Source organism: Phocoena sinus, chromosome 14 (assembly GCF_008692025.1).
Source record: "Phocoena sinus isolate mPhoSin1 chromosome 14, mPhoSin1.pri, whole genome shotgun sequence".
Classification (NCBI taxonomy): domain Eukaryota; kingdom Metazoa; phylum Chordata; class Mammalia; order Artiodactyla; family Phocoenidae; genus Phocoena; species Phocoena sinus.
Genome location: NC_045776.1, coordinates 30,362,443 through 30,382,099, shown reverse-complemented (window position 1 = coordinate 30,382,099; position 19,657 = coordinate 30,362,443). Strand labels below are relative to the sequence as shown.

The window sequence follows — 19,657 nt, the reverse complement described above, 5'->3', positions numbered from 1 at the left end:
GGGATCGGACCTCCCTATTGGCTATCTCATACCTTGAAACTGCCTGCTTTGTGACATCATTCTCCTATATCATATAAGTGACCAATGAGCAGTATCCAGTGACCTTTGTACTGGACACATGCGCCGTTCAGCTGCAGCCACTCAGACATCCTCTGGTGTTGCCTCCTTAACCCTTGTATCTGCAGTTGATGTTTTCTCTTCTTCTCTGACCATGTCAGGTAAGAAAAGAAACTTTTTAAAGTTTTTCATTAGATTTATTTTGCCCCTAAATTTACTAGTAGATTCAAAATAGCATGGAATAATGAGGGAAAGTATTGAACTAGAACTCTGGAGACCTAATTTCAGTTTTGATTTTGGCATTTACTAACTGTGTGACTTTGGACAAATCATTGACTCTCTCAGAAAGCCTGATTTTTTCCATATCTGTTACATTAGGATAATACATTGGTTGACCACTCTGATCCCTTTCTTTTCTAATATTGAGCCTTAAAGGGTACCCATGTAGAAAATGAAATCAGAGACTTCTCAAGAGTGTTTCAACAGAAAGACAAAAAGCCAAGTGACAAAGAAAACTAGCAATATATACCAAGATGTTTCATTTCTAATGGTCTCCCTCCACTAATATTTCGACTAGTTGAAAAGAGAAAACAGGGAAAGAGGATGGAGAGTACTGGGCTATAGGGAGGCCCAGAGTCAAATGTAAGGAAGTTTAGGACTGTTTTCATCAGCACAGGCCAACAGGAACCAAGAGATAGGAAACAATATAAGAATGAAGAGGGAAAGCATAGAGGAGCTCTCAAGAAAAACGTAGTTTGCAATGGAACGTTGATGGGAACCAAAGATTTTAAATTAAAGCAGAAACAGCATAGAGTGAATTCTGCTCAGAGCAGGGCAAAACAAAGTTCATTGTAGCAAATCCTTATTTTCACAGACTAAGAGGAAAGTAAGGACAGAAGAGTGTATCACCAGGAAAGGCAGCTTACCAGAAAAGTCATACTCAGTTTTATTTTTCTTTTATTGCCTCTCTGAATACAGTTGGCACTTGACAGTTTTGAATATAAACATTTTAGAAATATGTCCTAGAAATGATGCTTCCTATATACAAGAAACCATAGTGGTTATCTAGGGGTCTGCTTTTCAATGTTTTATTCTTTCTAATGTTTAAACTATGTAGACGTTTTACCAATTAAACATTTTAAATGATATCTTCGAAATTGAATCAGAAGGACTATTACCTTTGTGTGATATGTAGCTTCTAAGGCAAGGTTGCTTTTCATCTTTACAGTTCTTTCCTTCCTAACACAGAGAGCACATTGATCAACAGCCATCATTAGTTTTTAGATCTTAACTACCTAAGAAGAAAAAGAAAAAGTCAAGCCCCACATGTCTAATTCCACATTGAGGGAATTCGCTGGCGGTCTAGTGGTTAGGACTTGGTGCTTTCACTGCCAGGGCCACGTGGCGCGGCAAAAAAAAAAAAAAAAAAATTCCACATTTATTTAGAACAATATTGTGGAGTCCTTTCGATGTTCTTACATTTGAAAAATCTTTTTTAATTGGACTCTAGTGATGATGGATTTTTTAGGTTTTGGGATGTCATCTTCTTGGAAGTTGAAGATGATTATAATCTAAGCTCTAGGATAAATACAAAAACCTTCTTGATACTTTTTAAGCTTCCTTTCTGCTTATTATATATTTGTATTCTTTGAAACATATATTTCTACCAGGCTTAATACCTGTTACTTGCTGGGTAAAAATATGAATGAGCACAATAATGAAATTCTTTTACACTTATTATTTTATTATTTTGCTGTCTGCTTTGTACTAGTTTTCACTGAAATACTTGTCTGCATATATTGTGGCTACCTATACATTCACATTGATTGAATTTTGTTGCTTTTTATGCATTTTTAATGATATATCTTCTCTGTCTGTATGTATTGGCTAGGAATTCATTCAAAATCACCTTCTATAGTGTTTTTTGGTTAATAGTATTCACTAAAATACAGTGGGCAAAATTCACTTTCATAACATTGCACGTATGGTACAGAATGTCATTTGTTAGTGAACTCATTATGCTTTGATACTTGCCACACTCCCCAGTTTTCATAACTATGTATTTTGTTTCCGTTATGTAATATGTTTTTCATGATTTTTCTTTGTCGTTCTAGAACTTATTGTATCTTCCTCCATATAAATCATACACAATATATCAGTTTATTCATGTATTAATTATTACTGCTATTATTATTGGTGGTGGTGTTATAACCACTTTACATATGAGTAATCTGAAGTAATCAGATAACTTTTTTCTTTCCAAAAGCACTTAAGAAATTCACTTTCGGGTAATCATTTTGAGGTAGGATGAGAAACCAGGCTTGAAGAGGGTAAAAATGACTCTTTAAATTTACCAGGTGGACTGAGCTATATGTGAACTCTAGGTAATAGCATGAGAACTGCACAAGCAAAGTGAGACACTGAAGATTACAATGGTAATAGCTGTACTGTTTTCTATCAGACAAAAAAACTGCCTATAGTATAAGTTCTATTTCTCCTGCTTTCTGACAGTATCATGCTCAGAGTAGCATCCTGCCAAGGAAGTCAGGATACTTAGGTTCTGAAACCTGGTAAGGATACTAACATAATGAGAGAACTTGAACAAGTCAACCCGACCTCTCTGAGCCTCAGTTTCCTTCCTCATGAAATAAGACTGTGAAAATAGAAGTTCTCTAAGGACCTCCTAGTTCTAAAATGCTTCCAGTCTAGGAAACAGCCTAGAAGTCAATACTAGTGCAAGCTGAAGGGAAAGATAGGGCAGGGAGAAGGTTGCTTCCAGCCTAGAGAACAATGTCTGAACAATACCACTTGGGTCTTCTGCCCATCTGTGCCCAACATGGGAGCACAGGCAGTTAATACAGAAGAGTGTAAAACTGCTCAGTCCTTACAACCATCATAACGGTCTGATTTTTGGTTTCTCAGTAAGTATTGATGTTAGAGGTGTCCTGATAGCAAGAACCTTAAGATAATGCTGCTCCTCAAACATAGTGAGAATTTATCAATCTCCCTGATTTTTTCATTACCCTCTTGTTCTTATAGAAAATTTCCAAAATCCACCTGTACTTGGAACTCTAAATTCTCTGCAGCACTCTCTTCCTCTGGTGAGCAATGCAACTTCCCTAACAGGAAGTGTCTGCAACTTCTCCAGATTCTCTGCTCCTGCCGTCAGTTCGGCATCAGCTACTGGTACCTCCTTCCAGACACTCATGTGTAGTGCCTACCTTCACCAACAGTCTAGCACAACTATGTTATCTGGAGTCACTGACCAGAGCCAGATCTCTACTTCAGCTGCTTCCTATCCAGGTGTTCTTGACTGGGACATCACAGGAAGCACTGAAAAGAATTCTTCTTCACTCGGAGACTTTACTCTGGCAGTCACTGACCCCCACACAGCTGCTTCCTCCATGTTTATGGCAGCCCAGTATGATAAAACTGCAGGCACCAATAACATGGTCCCTCTATATCCATCACTTTCTGCCAGGCTTGCTCAGGGAACACCATCTCAAATTCCAAATCAGGGACACAGCCTGTCACTTCCCTACCAGGAAGGAAGCCAGGTATATTACTATAACTAAGGCACATTGGGGTCTTTACTGTATGGAGAATTTGGCTCCTTCCTGCAATCCTATGGCTCTGTGTCATACACATGAAGTAGGGCCTCTGTGCAACCAGAAATGGTAATGGTACTGAGGAAGATTCAGCCCACAAATATCCAACCACCAGCTTCCACCTCTGGAATGTACTACCCTGTGTCTGCTCAACCCATCACAGAAACAAGTTTTCAAGAAATCCCTGATATTCACCAGCTCCTGGCCTGCACTGATTCCCGCAGCCAAGAGGAGAAGCCTGGTTCTGAAAATGCTGATCTGGGAAAGAACAGCCTGAGTCTTGAGGACCTAGGGACACCTGAAAATGGGATGGAATCTAGCAGTGGTTTTGCAGACATTACTACATTGGCGGAGGATATTCACCTTCCCCAGCTCTTTAATTCTTTGAAAGATTTTGATCAATCAAAAGGTCCCAACGTGATTAAAGCCAAAGACAACAGAGCCATTAAGGTGAATCAGGTGCAGGAAAAGCCAAATGTCATAAAGGTTCCCTCTGATCAACCCAGGAAGAACAAACATAAAGCCTCTGAGCCTATCAGTGGTGTTCCCAAGGCCAAAATCTAGCCAAAGAATCGAGTGCCTGTTAGGGGGAGAAGTGGTTCTATGCAATGCTGCAGTCAGTGACAGGGCTCCTGTGAACACGGCCAAGGATTCTAAAGGCAAACCTCAGAAAGCTGCATCCAGAAAGATCAGCAAAATGAAGAGCCATGAGCAGGAAAAGACCAAAAGGACCAGAGGAAGAAAGAAGGCTGAAGAGAATAAGCAGTCCGGGAACAAAGTCAAGGCAGAAGAGAAGCCAACAATTCCCCAGACGAAGCGAAAGGAACACCAAACTGAGCTTATCCAAGAGAGCTTTAAAAAGCCTCGAACCTCCATAGGCATGCGCATGCTGGAGTGTGTGAAGGTTTTTCATGCACTGGGGAAGAAGAATGATAAGAGAACTGGGCTCTCCTCCTGTCGGGTCTTGGGAAATTCAAGCAAACCTAAAGACCCCCAGCCACCCCCAGCTATCCAGCCATGGCGGAATACCCCACGTTAGGGTAAGGGTCCTGAGAAAACTCAAGTCGAAGCCCAGAAACCAGACAGCAGTGCTGAAAGAGTGTCCGTCTCCACCCCAGTATGAGCTGCTGCCTCCTGGGAAGGTCAAGTTGATACCTCTGCCTTTCTCTGCCTGGGAGAAGCCCCAAGCTCGACCTGCTCCTCGGAGGCCACAGTCTCTGGCCTCACATCAGCCTGCTGATGCTGACCGTGCCCACCCTGCTTCTACTAACTCAGCTCAACCTGCTGCAGTCAGTTCTTCCCAGCCAGCTCCTGTCTCTTTGCCAGGTCCTGCCAAACCAGCTCAGCCAACTGTGACCAACCGAACCTAAGCGGGTTGGACCGACCGTACCCAGCCTAGTGTCCCTCAGTCTGCTGCTCCTAGGTCTGCACCCTACAAAACTTCATCTTGCACTTCTCTCCAGCGGAAGCCTGTTCCCCCTGCTGTGACTAAGTGCCAGTCCCCAGCCAAGCTCCAAACCGCATTTCTACTCCAAGACTTCAGCAAGCAACCAGTTCCACGGAGGGAATGCAATGTTCCTGAGGCAGTAATGTCAAAGCCCATCGAAAAAGAGCAGAGGCCAGAGCAGGAGGCCATGAAGAGGCGGGCCCAACAACAACGTGAGAATGCTGCCAAATACACCTCTTTGGGGAAACTGCAATTTTTCATTGAGAGGGAAAAAGAAATGGAAATTGTTGACTACTACGGATTTTTAAAGTAACAGCTACTAGGATTGTTGGTGCCACCCTGGGGACCAGCTGTTCTTCCATATATAGACAAGATAGGCATAAATTTATTTATATTGGTATATTTTATAACAATAAAACTGAATAAAAAATGTAATAGAATTAATAGATGAGTAATAAACCTTTTGAATTTTGAGTTGCTGCTAACTGTGGCATGTTTTTTGTTTTGTTTTGTTTTTGATGGGGTTGGAATCAAAGTCTGCATGAGAAAGGAAGGACTGAAAGTTGGATGGGAGAATGAAGGGGTAAAAACTGAGGAAAGAGGAAGGAACTTGGCCCAGGGCCAGGAAGGCCAAAAGACATTTATGGATTTATGAAAGGAAGCAGGAGTGAGGATGAAATGGCAGAAGTAAAAAGCAGGGTCAGAGGTCAGGGTTGAAAGAACCAAATTTGAGTAGAGTTGAAGATGACCGAAGGTGACTCTAGGTTTACTAGGAGAAATAGAAAAGGTCTCTTGGGGAGGCTGGCCTTAAGTCTCACAGCCACCAGATAAGTATTTAAGAAAACAAGAGGTTCAGGACACACCTCTGAAAGGTTTGAGTTGCCTTATTCAGGTGTGATTATAGTCGGGGGATTGAGAAATCTACGAGAGAGGTGGCTAGGGCTCAGAGTTATCCTAGGGGCAGCTGACGACAGGGGCAGAGCCAAGGGAACTGCTGCATCAGGAGGCCCACGAATAGGGCCTGGTATGTAAATCACCGTGTACTCAACACCTGAGCACCAGGGCAGCTAATGAACTATTCAGTTAATCCTGGCAATGACAGGCAAGGCCAGTATTCCTGTGCCACTTCACTTAGAGAGGTGAATATAATCATTAAAATCTAGATGGGACAAATTACCTGGTTTGTTTAAAAATAAAGGTCAAGGAGGAAAAAAAAAAGTGAGAGAGACATGGAGGGAGAGCCTAGAGATTAAAGAAGACTTCAGAGACCTAACAATCAACGGCAAAGTGTGGACCTTATTTGGATCTAACTCAAAATTCTTAAAAACAATTTTTTATGACACTTAGGAGACAACTGCAAATTTGAGCAGTCACTGGGTGTTTACTATTAAAAAATGATATGAAGGAATAAAAGTCCTAGATTTTAAATATACACACCAAAATATATAGCTGGGGCTTCCCTGGTGGCGCAGTGGTTGAGAATCTGCCTGCCAATGCAGGGGACACAGGTTCGAGACCTGGTCTGGGAAGATCCCACATGCTGCGGAGCAACTAGGCCCCTGAGCCACAACTACTGAGACTGTGCGTCTGGAGCCTGTGCTCCACAACAAGAGAGGCCGCGATAGTGAGAGGCCCATGCACCGCGATGAAGACTGGCTCCCGCTTGCTGCAACTAGAGAAAGCCCTCGCACAGAAACGAAGACCAAACACAGCCAAAAAATAAATAATAATAATAATTAATTAATTTTTTTAAATGTATAGGTGTAATTACATGTTGTCTCGGAGCTGCTTCAAGATAATATGGAATGGGGTGAAACAGGTGGGGGTACAGATAAAACATGACAGCCATCAGTTGGTAAATATTAAAGCTGGATGAGTTCATGGGTATACAAGGAACACTCACAGTATTTTGTATACTTTTGTATATGTTTAAAATTTGTGATAATTGTTTAAAAACAAGATGACACTGTAGAAAACAGTTTGGCAGTTTCTCAAAGATTAAACGTAGAGCTACCGTATGATCCAACAACTCTGCTACTACCTGCACTGCACATCTCAAAGAACTGAAAGCAGGGATTTGAGCAAATATTTGTACACCAATGATCATAGCAGCAAGATTCACAATAGCTACAAGGTGGAAACAACCCAAGTGTCAATCAACCGATGAATAACAAAATATGGTATATACACACAGTGGGATTTATTAAGCCAAAAAAGGAATGGTATTTTGTTACATGCTATAACATGGATGAACCTTGAAAACAACAGGTTTAGTGAAATAAGCCAGACATAGAAGGATAAATATTGTAGATTCCACTTACACGAGGTACCTAGAATAGGCAAATTCATAAAGACAGAAAATAGAATAGAGGTTTCTAAGGGCCGGTGGGAGGGATAATGGGGTTGTTACTGTTTGATGGTTACAGAGTTTTTGTTGAGGATGATGAAAACGTTTTGGTTACAGACAGTGGTGATAGTTATACAACACGGTGACTGTATTTAATGCCACTGAACTGCATATTTATAAATGGTTAAAATAAATATGATTTATGTATATTTTACCACAGTAATAAAAAGAGGAATAACTCAGTTGAAATTTCAATTCTTCCTTGTCCGAGACTCAGTTTCATCCGTAAAATTCATAATTGTAGTTGTCTATCCTCTGAGCTTAGTGCAGAGTAAGCACTCAGTAGCAGGTATCAGTACTACTTCCACTTCAACAGCAAAGGACTCTTGTGAAGATTAACTAAGTCAATGGATATGAAAGAACCTTATAAATGGCAAACTGCTATACAAATATTAACAAACATTAGGTGTTACTGTCTCCCAAAGCTATAGAACAGGTCAGAAGAAGGATAATTCTTTTGCACTGGTATGTCCTACATGGGCCAAGAGAATATATGGGTTTCTGTACTATATCAGATGGTATTAGAAAAAGAAAGCATAAAACTTAGAGAACAATTGTCTTTTATCCCGATGCTTAAACATGCTCAGGCAACTGCTTAAAATAAGTGCTAAAGACATAATGGACATACCTTTCTTTCCTTTTAGGCTACTACTATTCTTACTAAAAGTTTACTTCATTTTCAAAATATAGAACATGGAAGCTTATAGCACTTCTTAAGCATATCTACAGCCTATTGCCAAATACAATAGTGCACTTCATATCTTTAATCTCATTATGAAACAGCAATTACAAATGTATATTTAAGGAAATGACTAGCTTCCCTTTTTGAACCCATGAAAGAAGGCCAGGATTCACCTTAGCATAAGATGATAATTACTGAACTACTATGAATTATTACAGTATCAGAAAGAAGGTCATTTTCAATTACGGGTTCCATTTATCTGTAGCTTATAATAGCGGCGAGCATATGTTAAGTCAATAATCAGCCCAAGTTTTTCGTTGTATCCTTGGAGTTTGTTAAAAAAGATCCAAGGCGGAAATACATTCTGGAGCAAGATTCTTTTCAAAACTCTGTCAGAAAGAATAAAATAAGAAAGAACATGTGTTTAAAATCCTTTATTATATTATCCATTTATTCAAACCCTGTGATGCTAACATATGAGATTCAAAGTAAAGTTTCTTCCTCTGGAGTTTACAAAGGTATTACGATCCTTTCTTCCAGAGAGATTAGATGGAAGAAAATAAGCTCACTTCTATATATTTATTTCTCTGTTTCTTTATTTCATGTTGGTCTTCTAACCAGACTGTAAACTCCCAGAAAGCAGGGACTACATCAATTTTGCCTACCGCTGTACTGTCAGCTCCAAGCAGAGTGCCTGTAAATAGACATATAAATAAATACTTCTTGAATATCTACCTATATAAAGGATGGTTTTCACTACTAAATAATCTTTTATGTATTTGGCTTATTTATATACTCTGTTCAATTGATCTGTTTGGTTATTCAAGTGCCAACAACACACTTTTCTTTTTAAATTAGGAGACTAGTTTTAGAGCAGTTTGAGATTCACAGCAAAACTGAGCTAAAAGTACACCGTTCCCACTTATCCCCTCTCTCCTTCAAACCACACAGCCTTCCCCATTATCAACATGCCATACCAGTGTGCTTCATTTGTGAGAAATCATGAACCAACACTGACACATCATTATCAAAGTCCATAGTTTATTGCATTCATGGTACAAGTAACTGACTATTTCTTTATTTCTAGTATAGTCATCCCCAAACATTTACATACAGAGATACATATTAGTTTCTTATAAATTACTTTATTCTTTATTTGTAGTTAGGGCATTCCATTGTTGTTGTTTTAAATTAAGTACAAAAGTAGGTTGTATTTATCTATGAATTCCGTTTCTGGATAGCAAAAGTGGTAGTAAAAATTATTTGCTATATAAAGGGAAAATGGAGTACGATGAGGTTGGGAGCCAGGGCTCTATATGGTGAATTCAGATTTCTGGAAGAATACGGTATTAACTTTTGCTTACCTTTTTAAAAGGAATTTTGAAAGCAATGAAACGAGTCCCAGGCATCCGCTGTTCAACTGGGAGATAGTCTTTCCACCTGTTAATATATTTTTTGTTAGGCAAATTTTATGTTAGGCTGTCTCCCTGCATAGGGTGAATGCGCCTTGAAAATGGATATCATATCCCTCTATAGTAGGTCCCTCTTCTTTCTGCTTTGCGTTTGGCTGCTCCACTTATTCAACCCCACCTTGTAATAAGCTATACTTCCCTTGTTCCTGTTTTCCCATCTTGAAAACAGATAAAAGGCAACAAAACAATGCAACGGTCTCAACAAATAAGGGATATCTAAAACCAGAGGTGGCCAGAACTTCTGTAGCCCTGAGAGAACCTAGCCCGGTGTGGACTACTAAGGTATCATTAATACATGCGTGTTGACTGAAATAATTTAAACTCAATTATTCCACTTCATAATTTAGTTTTAGTCCTTAAACAAAACCCGAATAATAAAATTCCTTAATGCTAGGAATCACAATGAAAAATAATATCTGAACTGACTTCTGTAAGATGAGTTAGAACTAAGGTTAATTCAGTATATCTGAAGCATAGAAAGTGAGGGCAATAGTAGCACAAGATAGGGCTAGAGAAGCAGAGAGGATTCTAGACCACGCAGAGTCTTAAAGGCCAACAGTTTGTTTTCTATTCTCAAAAGAATGTTTTTGAGCGATGTTTATGAGCAATGTTCCAACCTGCTTTTATGGTTTCTTGTGTGCAGGATGGATTGGAAGGAAACAAGATATATGGACACTAATTAGGACCTAATTGCAACAGACAGGGAAGTTCAGTATTCGGATGTTGAGGAAGAGTTGACAGATTCGGAAGAAATTCAGGAGATAAACCGAAGCGGGCTTAATGGGGTATAAGATGGAGGAAAGGAAGGTCTTAGGGAATTAAAGCGTTTACTATACACATGAGCACAGCCTCAAAATTAATCATTTGAACGTACAGAGGTAGATCTCTCAAATGACACCGGTTAGGAAGCAACAGTACAGCCTTTATAATTCCTAGAGACAACACAAATCAACTGTTTCAATGGAAAATTCGGCGCTACCGGTGCGTTTTTTCACTCAAACTTAGTTCCAGTAACTATTACGCACGTTTTCTGTGCCTAAACAACACAGCTTGAGGAACTGAAGGGAATTCCATTTTGGTAATTAAGGAGTGTCCCCAACATTGACAGTCCCAATCTTAAAAAGTAGTCCCTCTACATTTTACCCATGGAGCAATGGCCAGAGCTTCCCTTTTAAAACGATGGGGAGAAAGCAGAACATCACACACTGTCCCTTTCAGCTACTGTGAACTGAGCCGCGAGACGACCAATACCCCCTAGCACAGCGCGGACGGGCCAGCGCGCGGAGGCAACTGTGACAGGCGACAGCACAAGAGACGAAGCTCAGGCCCAGGGGCTCTGAACTCCACCAGCAACGCCCAGGGCCCAAGGCATATTACCTTTCCGGGATGTACTTTCCGCCCTTCCTCGTGCTGACAAACGAACGTCCGGAAAAACCGCGACGCTGACCCCAGCGCCCACGGGTATGATGAGACTGGCTCACGTCACCCCCAAGATACTGCCCACCCAACGCCAGGAGTAACAAAGTTGCCAACCCGGTGCCCCCGGTGCCAGCACAAAGCCACGAACCACAGGCGCCTAGGCACAAGCCCATGCAGCTCGCGGACCTCTTTCTACTGCGCATGCGTCACCACGCAACGAGATGACGTCATCATGCAGGCAGATTAACGCACTTGATTAGTAAAGAGTATTCTGATGCCTGCAATTTCCCTCCTTAGCCGGAGGCTGGTAGCACACGTCCATTAGTTCGTGTGTGTACCCTTCAGAATTCCAATCATACGGGACATGGAAAGTTGTCCCACTCTCCCAGTTTCTTGTGTGGTTCTTTCAGATATTTCCCAAGTGCTTACATTCACACTTGTATCTTGTATGTAAGTATTTGTATGTAACAGATATCCTGTATTTTATAGAAGAGCAGCATACTATGTACGTACTATATACTTAGTGTACAATGTGTCTTGGATAGTGACGCTGTTACCTTTCTAAAATATAAACTTGGCTGGATTGCTCTGTTGCTTAAACATCTTCACTTAGCACAGAATAAAGCCCAAGTTTTTAGCATAGCATTGAGAACTCTTCATAAATAAATATCAGTCTGTCTCTCCAACTGAATTATAAGTTCAAACTATGACTTACAAGGACCTACATCATCCACCTCCCTCATTTGCCCTGCCAGCCTCCCTGATCTCATCCTCTACTGCCCTGCCCTCACTCATTTTCTCCTGTCCAGCCACACTGGCTTCCTTACTATTCCTCAAACATGCCAAGCACAATCGTGCCCCAGGGACTTTGCACATACTATTCCTTCTGCTTCAGAACACACCCTCCCACCCCATCTCCACTCTCCCAGATATCCAATGGCTTGTTTCTCACTTCAAGGCTCTGCTCAATCGACATCTTAATAGAGGGGACTTCCCTGATCACCTACCACATTCCCTCACCTCTTCATCTTCTTTTGTTATTCTCCAAAGCATTTACCACTACTTGACAATCCATATATTGACTTATTTATTCACCTCTCTCCCCCACTAGAATGTAAAGTATGTAAGGGCAAGAACTTTGTTCTCTTCCTACTTCCTAGAACAGTGCCTTCAACTTAGAAGGTGTTATACAAATATTTGCTGAAAATGCAGCCTCATCCACCAGAACACAGGCACCTGTCCCCTCCAACATGAAGCCTACACAAACCACTGAAACAATGTTAGTCACTGTGGGAAGACAACAAAGCCTATGGGATCTATGAACCTGCAGCCTGTGAAAAGGAGACACAAAACACAGTAAGTTAAGCAAAATGAGAAGACAAAGAAATACACAGCAGATGAAGGAGCAAGGTAAAAACCCACCAGACCAAACAAATGAAGAAGAAATAGGCAGCCTACCTGAAAAAGAATTCAGAGTAATGATAGTAAAGATCATCCAGAATCTTGGAAATAGAATGGAAAAAATACAAGAAACGTTTAACAAAGACCTAGAAGAACTAAAGAGCAAACAAACAGTGATGAACAACACAGTAAATGAAATTATAAATTCTCTAGAAGGGATCAATAGCAGAATAACTGAGGCAGAAGAACGGATAAGTGACCTGGAAGATAAAGTAGTGGAAGTAACTACTGCAGAGTAGAGTAAAGTAAAAAGAATGAAAAGAATTGAGAACAGTCTCAGAGAACTCTGGGACAACATTAAACGTACCAACATTCAAATTATAGAGGTCCCAGAAGAAGAAGAGAAATAGAAAGGGACTGAGAAAATATTTGAAGAGATCATGGTTGAAAACTTCCCTAATATGGGAAAGGAAATAATCAAGTCCAGGAAGCACAGAGAATCCCATACAGGATAAATCCAAGGAGAAACACGCCAAGACACATATCAAGCTATCAAAAAGTAAGTACAAAGAAAAAAAATTAAAAGCAGCAAGGGAAAAGCAACAAATATCATACAAGGGCATCCCCATAAGGTTAATATTTCAGCAGAAACTCTGCCAGCAAATAGGGTGTGGCACAGAATTCTCTTGCATTCCTATACACTAATGATGAAAATTCTGAAAGATAAATTAAGGAAAGACTCCAATTTACCATTGCAACAAAAAGAATAAGATACCTTGGAATAAACCTACCTAATGAGAGAAAAGACCTGTATGCAGAAAACTATAAAAAACTGATGAAAGAAATTAAAGATGATGCAAACAGGTGGAGAGATATACCATATTTTGGATTGGAAAAATCAACATTGTGAAAATGACTATACGATCCATAGCAGTCTACAGGTTCAATGCAATCTATCAAACTACCAAGAGCAGTTTTCACAGAAATAGAAGAAAAAATTTCACAATTCCTATGGAAACACAAAAGACCCCAAATAGCCAAAGCAATCTTGAGAAAAAAAAAATGGAGCTGGAGGAATCAGGTTCCCTGACTTCAGACTATATTACAAAGATACATTAATCAAGATAGCATGGTACTGGCACAAAATCAGAAATATAGATCAATGAATCAGGATAGAAAGCCCAGAGATAAACCCATTCACATATGGTCACTTTATCTTTGATAAATGAGGCAAGAATATACAATGGAGAAAAGAAGGTCTCTTCAATAAGTGGTGTTGGGAAAACTGGACAGCTGCATGTAAAAGAGTGAAATTAGAACACTCCCTAACACCAAACACAAAAATAAACTCAAAATGGATTAAAGACCTAAATGTAAGGCCAGACACTATCAAACTCTTAGAGGAAAACATAGGCAGAAAACTCAGTGACATAAATCACAGCAAGATCCTTTTTGACCCACCTCCTAGAGAAATAGAAATAAAAACAAAAATAAACAAATGGGACCTAATGAAACTTAAAACCATTTGCACAGCAAAGTAAACCATAAACAAGATGAAAAGATAATCCTCAGAATGGGAGAAAGTATTTGCAAATGAAGCGACTGACAAAGGATTAATCTCCAAAATGTACAAGCAGCTCATTTAGCCCAATATCAAAAAAACTAACCACCCAATTCAAAAATGGGCAGAAGATCTAAATAGACATTTCTCCAAAGAAGGTATAGATTACCAACAAACCAATGAAAGGATGCTCAACATCACTAATCATTAGAGAAATGCAAATCAAAACTACAATGAGGTATCACCTCACACCAGTCAGAATGACCATCATCAAAAAATCTACAAACAATAAATGCTGGAGAGGGTTTGGAGAAAAGGGAACCCTCTTGCACTGTTGGTGATAATGCAAATTGATAGAGCCACTATGGAGAACAGTATGGAGGTTCCTTAAAAAAAGAACTACCATATGACCCAGCAAACCCACTACTGGGCATATACCCTGAGAAAACCATAATTCAGAAAAAGTCATGTAACACAATGTTCATTGCACCTCTATTTACAATAGCCAGGGCATGGAAACAACCTAAGTGTCCCTCAACAGATGAATGGATAAAGAAGATGTGGCACATATATACAATGGAATATTACTCAGCCAGAAAAGGAAACGAAAGTTAGTTATTTGTAGTGAGGTAGATGGACCTACAGACTGTCATACAGAGTGAAGTAAGTCAGAAAAAGAAAAACAAATACCGTATGCTAACACATATGTATGGAATCTAAATATAACCAAGAATGGTTCTGAAGAACCTAGGGACAGGACAGAAATAAAGATGCAGACATAGAGAATGGACCTGAGGATGCAGGGTGAGGAAGGGTAAGCTGGAACGAAATGGAAGAGTGACATGGACATATATACACTACCAAATATCAAATAGATAGCTAGTGGGAAGCAGCCACATAGCACAGGGAAATCAGCCTGATCCTTTGTGTCCACCTAGAATATTGGTATAGGGAGTGTGGCAGGGAGATGCAAGAGGGAGAGAATATGGTGATATATGTGTACCTATAGTGATTCACATTGTTATACACTAGAAACTAACACACCATTGTAAAGCAATTATACTCCAATAAAGATGTAAAAAAAAATACAGGGGAGACAGAAGAAAGAGGTCACAAACACACATATAGATGACCTGGTGCATGATAAAAAACAGCAACAGAAGAGTAAAACAACAAACAAACTTCCTAATATTGATGTAGTGAGGAAAGAATGACCTTTTCAATAAATGGTACTGCATCAATTCAGTATCCATAAGGAAAAAAAAAACAAGTCTTGAATTTCTACTTTATATCACCACCTAATTCAATTTCAGATGGATGGTAAATATAAATATAAAAGGTAAAATGAAAAACAAAGACTTCTAAATATCCATCAAATGATGTATGGATAAACAAAATGCTTATATCTATACAATTAAATATTTTCAGTCACAGAAACCTAGAAAGTACTGATAAATATTATAACATAGGAAAGCCTTGAAAATATTGTTTAGTGAAAAGAAATCAGTAACAAATTACATATACTATTTGATTCTATTTTTATTAAATGTCCAAAATAGGTAAATTAATTGTGTCTAAAAGTAAATTTGTGGTTGCTTATGGCTTGGGGATATCGGGAATTAGAAGAGTGATAGCTAAATTGTATGGAGTTTCTTTTTGAAGTGACAAAAATGATCTAAATGGACTGTGATGATGGTAGCCCATATCTGTATATACATGTAAATCTTTAAATATAAAAAGAAACCTTAATTGTTCTCTAAACAATTAAATGGGTAGATTGTATGGAATGTGAATTTCATCTTAGTAAAACCACTATTAAACAAAAGTAAAAACTTCTAGAGTAGTAAACAAAGATGAAACCTTTCATGGCCTAGGTCTGTAGTCAAATGTTTTGAGGGAAGTTTATGAGCGAAGTTTATCGTGATACAGTCCTACTTCAAGAAAAGAAAAATCTCAAATAAACAACCCAACTTTCTACCTAAAGGAATTAGAAAAAGTAGAGGAAAAAAAAGCCCAAAGTGAGCAGAAGGAAGGAAATAATAAAGGCCAGAGTGGAAATACATAGAGACCAAAGAGTAATAGAAAATATCAATAAATTTAACAGCCAGTTATTTATAAAGATAAACAAAATCAATAAACATTTAGCCAGACTCCTCCAGGTAAAGAAAGAAGACGCCCCAAAATAAAATTAGAAAGTAAAAAGGAGACATTACAACTGATATCACAAAAGCACAACCATAAGAGAACACTATAGACAGTTACACACTAACAAACTGAACAACCTAGAAGAAATGGATAAATTCCTAGAATGTATAATCTCCCATGACTGAATCAGGAAGAAATAGAAAATATGAATGACCAATTACTAGTAAAAAAATTAAATCAGTAATCAAAAACTCCCAACAAACAAAAGTCCAGCATCAGAAGTCTTCACAGAGGAATTCTAGCAAATATTTAAAGACAGTTTCCCAAACTATTTCAACAAGTTGAAGAGAGAGGAGTACTACCAAACTCATTTTACAAGACCAGCATATGTGATACCAAAACAAGACAAAGACACTACCAAGAAAGAAAACTACAGACCAAATCTCTAATAAACACAGATGCAAAAATCACAAACAAAATAATACCAAACTAAATTCAACAATATATAAAAAGGATCATATATCATAATTGAGTGTGATTAATTCCAGGGATGCAAGGATGGTTCAATAACCAAAAAACAATCAATGTGATGTACCACATTAACAAAATGAAATATAAAAATCATACGATCATCTTAATACATGCATGGAAGACATTTCACAATATTCAACATCCATTCATGTTTAAAACTCTCAACAAAGCTGTTATAGAGGGAACCTACTTCCACATAATGAAAGTCATTTATGACAAGTTAACAACATACTCAAGGGTGAAAAGCTATAAGCTTTTCCTCTAATATCAGGAATAAGACACATGCCCACTCTCACTACTTCAATTTTACATTTTTTTCAAAATTATATGGAAGTATACATTTGAGAATTAGCTTTGACATAGAACCAAGAACATTCAGGAGAATTCTATTTGAAGATAGAATTTGAAGATTCTTTTCAGGTATTCTTAAAAACTATTCAAGGTAAGCACCTTATATAAAAACCTTTCTCCCTAAAGGAGCTCCCTCAGAACATAAACACTTAGTTTCTCTCCTCAAATCTAAATATTTACCTGCAATGATCCTCTTTGTGCCAATCACTCCTTTCTATTCCTGAGATTTAGGTACATCTTGCTTACTTCATAAATATGTTTCTGAAAAGTTCCTGCAAATTCAATGTCTTAAAATGAATTATATTTTAAGTGCACTAGGGGAGTTCATTATTTACAGAATCCTTGAGATAAATCCTTTTGTAATTTGAGCAAACATTTAATAAGTAAATAATCATCGTTTCATTATGCTTGGTTTATTTGTAGTGGTGTTAAAGTGAGGGTTGAACTAAATTGATGCCTTGATATATCTAGTTATAGCTCTCCAGATTTCTCCATGTTTCTCTTCAACAGAGTTGTGTGTATTACGTACACCAAGTTCCTACCAAGAATATTCATTTTTCAGTGTGCCCAACCTACTGTTAAGCCTCAATATTCACCCCATTAATGTACTCATGATGATAACAATGATAAGTCTCAGACCCATCCTAGTCTGCTAGGATATCTGAATATGTTTTTTGACTCATTTCCTTCAGCTTCTCCATTTAATGCTGAAGTTCTCCAGGAATCTAACTGATGTATTCAGTTAAGTTTTCTAAACTTTACCTTTTTTAGTGTATCCCTGAAGTAGAGGTTGTTATTTCTGTCTTAGTATCTATTTTCCAATTTCTATGTAGTAATTAAATCTGCAATTTTTACCTGAGCAATAGCTCCCCAGGAGGAAAAATTAAAACACAGCATTTTCCAGATTCCCTTGAAGGTAGAATGTCATGTGACTAAGTACTACCAGTAGAATGTAAGAAGAAGCATTGTGTCCAACTTCTAGAGAGAGTTCATACCAGAGTAACATACTTTAGTTTCATCTCTTCTGCTGGTTGGAATACAGACACAATGGAATTTGAAAAGAACACCGGATGCTAAGTATTGCAGGGAAATAGAAGGAAATTGGGTCCCTTTAGATTTATTTGAGATGAAAAGGAAATGCATTAACATTATTTAACTCACTGTTGTGTTGAGGAATCTGTCACTCACAAGAATTTAGTAGCAATTTGTTCATTCCTGTTCTCCACTTTTTAGCTATGTGAACTTTCGCAAGTTACCTAAGCTTTTAATGACTCTTCCCTTTGACGCTTATAACATGTAGGATTATCCATGCAGAGAGATTAGTTTGTGTCCTAGCATATAGTAAGCACTCAGTAAATTCTAGTTTTATTATCTGTTTCTATGGCTTAACCATACTTAAGCTTGGGATTATTAATTCTATATTTCAAGATTAATATTGAATAAATATTCAACACCTGACATCAGGACATATAGCTGTCTATCGTGATAGCCCTAAATACTTCAAGCTCATCATGTCTGAAAACCAACTCATCATACTATTTTCAACCTACTTTTTTCCTGAATTTTCTATTTTAATGAATAGAAACTGTACATCTAGTTATGTAAACAAGAATATGTCAATTATTTTAGGCTACTTATAATCCAAAATATAGTTCCCAAAAGCTATAGGTTGTCTTTATAATCTTTAATATACATTCTCACTCCTCCACTTCCCTTGTTTCTAGCTCAAGTACTTATCTTATTTGCATTATTGTAAGGATCTCAAAATTGGGTTTCCTTCCTATATATCACCATCAAGGAACTTTTTATAGATGAGTACTTAATTAGGCAATCATTCTACTTAAAAGCACTTCTAAGGCATGATCTTGGATAAAAATAAAATCCAAACTTCATACTACAATCTTCAGTTATGCTCTATACCTTCCTAAGTTTTAATTTCATTCCCGTCTCTTTGCCAAATCAGACCCTTAATTTCATCTATAAAAATCAAGTCTTTTATTGTCACTTTTCCATCTCTACTTTGTTTTTTTTTTTTTTTAAACATCTTTATTGGGGTATAATTGCTTTACAATGGTGTGTTAGTTTCTGCTTTATAACAAAGTGAATCAGCTATACATATACATATGTTCCCATATGTCTTCCCTCTTGCATCTCCCTCCCTCCCACTCTCCCCATCCCACCCCTCCAGGCTGTCACAAAGCACCGAGCTAATATCCCTGTGCCTTGCGGCTGCTTCCCCCCAGCTATCTACCTTACTACGTTTGTTAGTGTGTATATGTCCATGACTCTCTCTCGCCCTGTCAAAACTCACCCTTCCCCCTCCCCATATCCTCTAGTCCGTTCTCCAGTAGGTCTGCGTCTTTATTCCTGTCTTACCCCTAGGCTCTTCATGACATTTTTTCCCCTTAAATTCCATATATATGTGTTAGCATACGGTATTTGTCTTTTTCTTTCTGACTTACTTCACTCTGTATGACAGACTCTAGGTCTATCCATCTCATTACAAATAGCTCAATTTCATTTCTTTTTAAGGCTGAGTAATATTCCATTGTGTATATGTGCCACATCTTCTTTAT

General features: G+C 38.3%; 1 pseudogene; it reads left to right on the top strand.

The window, feature by feature from the left end:
* The first annotated feature begins 118 nt into the window (after positions 1 to 118).
* LOC116764990 lies at positions 119 to 5,425 on the top strand (annotated as a pseudogene).
* Positions 5,426 to 19,657: the final 14,232 nt, after the last annotated feature.